Source organism: Limulus polyphemus, unplaced genomic scaffold (genome assembly GCF_000517525.1).
Source record: "Limulus polyphemus unplaced genomic scaffold, Limulus_polyphemus-2.1.2 Scaffold1840, whole genome shotgun sequence".
Lineage (NCBI taxonomy): Eukaryota > Metazoa > Arthropoda > Merostomata > Xiphosura > Limulidae > Limulus > Limulus polyphemus.
In genome coordinates, this window is record NW_013667450.1 from 193,019 (window position 1) to 195,417 (window position 2,399).

Consider the following 2,399-nt stretch of genomic DNA (forward strand, 5'->3'; position numbering starts at 1 on the left):
TGGCTTATTACCAACTTACTTAACATCTTGTTATTGTCTGTTTATTAACTGACTGCTGTATGTTAACATTGCACGAACGGACTGGCTTATTACCAACTTACTTAACATCTTGTTATTGTCTGTTTATTAACTGACTGCTGTATGTTAACATTGCACGAACGGACTGGCTTATTACCAACTTACTTAACATCTTGTTATTGTCTGTTTATTAACTGACTGCTGTTTGTTAACATTGCACGAACGGACTGGCTTATTACCAACTTACTTAACATCTTGTTATTGTCTGTTTATTAACTGACTGCTGTATGTTAACATTGCACGAACGGACTGGCTTATTACCAACTAACTTTACATCTTGTTATTGTCTGTTTATTAACTGACTGCTACTTGTTAACATTGCACGAACGGACTGGCTTGTTACCAACTAACTTAACATCTTGTTATTGTCTGTTTATTAACTAACTGCTGTTTGTTAGCATTGCACGAACGGACTGGCTTATTACCAACGTAAATAAAATATTGTTATTGTCCGTTTATTAATTGACTGCTGTTTGTTAACAATCGCACGAAAGATTGGTTTATTACCAACCTTTTTTTAAGACTAGTATAATATTTAATTAGTTCTACTTATTACTGGGTTGAATTTTTTAACCTTGATTTATATTGGTAACTTGCTCTGATCGGAAGTTAATATTTATCCCGTTTTTGTATATTGTCGCACGAAGGAATGTCTCATTAACAACTTTTATAAGAATGGCGCCCCCTAGTGGTACAGCGGTATGTCTGCGGACTTACAACAATAAGAATAGCATAATGTTAGCCTTATCGACTATTGTATAACTTATCAATTTTTGTTAACAATCGAAAATTGAAAAACTGGCTTTATTAACAACTTGCTTAACATCCTGTAATTGTCTGTTATTTCTTTTTGACTAACGGTATATTGTAGTACAACATGCTAAAGTGATATCGATCTGTATAGATAGCCAGTAATATCGTACTTTACTTAAGACAGAAACAAACTATGACCAGAGTAAACGGTTGCTCTGTTTTAAGCCTACTCTACGGTAGTACGGTGTTATAAGTAATTTATAACAACAGCGGTATGTTTCGAAATCTACGTTAGCCTCTCAACAGTATTCAATTTGTTTTAACCTTCCATTATAACTTTTATGGGTGGAACCTGTATGACCAACCAGTGACGTTCTTAAGAAACCCAGTCGTAAATTGGTATTTTAAAACCTCGAATGGATTATGACATTGATAGGACTAATCGTTTACGAACCATCGAGTGGCTAAGACGAGGATAGAAAGGCACGTGTTCGGGGTATTAAATGGATCAGGTCGCCCGCCCAGCATACGTGCTCAGCTATTTGACTAGCGCGTGTGCACGATGTGGTCCTGCGCAATATGAGCTCAACTTGCCTCCCGCAGGAGGAAATAACCCACGTTCCTCCAGAGGAATATTTTCTCACGTACGTATGAGGAGTGTTGTGTCTACACTGACTGAACAACGTTCGAATGTGCCCAAGAATGGTACAAAGGTGGGGGGAATGTTGAAAAACTTATTCCGAAAAATTATAAAAAATCAGAGAAAGGCGGGGGGGGGGGATTTGTCGCTCTTCTCTTAACCCCGACTTGTCTAGTTGGTGATGTCGAATGTAATAGTTTGTAGGGGAGAGAGAGAGAAAAAAAGAGAGGATGCATCACAATTACATTTGTAAGTTCTGTTTCGGTAACTTAGACTGCTCCCTAACAACTGATGATTTATCACTTCGTACATCTGTAAAACTCTGGACTTCGGAACAGTTTCTTTTACAGGAAACTTCACTGTAAACAAAAATTCTTTGACTCGCTTGGCCAAACATACAGTATTGGTGTCACATATAAGATATTTTGACCTTTATTTAGCAGTTTTGGTGATAAAAAAAGATACCCTACTCATATTCTTTGATAGATTGTTTAGGCAGAGTATTCATGATGAGCAACTGCCTTCCCTTCCAGTTTAATAATCAAACTTTACTGATATATACAAACAGCGAGTAAATCTTGGAAACAGCATAGTGTTCTCTGAAGTATAGAGAATTTTTGACGCAGTACAGCCTAACAGTAACACCAACATTAATACATATAGCCGTTGGTGCTACCAGTTTTACAAGTAAGTTAAGTTTTATACAGTGACCTGCTAACAATCTCTCGCACATAGGTCAAACATTTAACCGTGTCAGTTAGTTAAAATGTCCTCAAAACCACTCTAAGTGAGTTTACTTACTGCAAAAGGACATAGCAAAAAAAAATACTTTAGTTTGTTGTTAAGCGCAAAGGTACACCATAGGCTATCTGTACTGTGCCCACCACGGGTATCGAAACCCGGTATTTAGCGTCATAAGCCTTCAGAC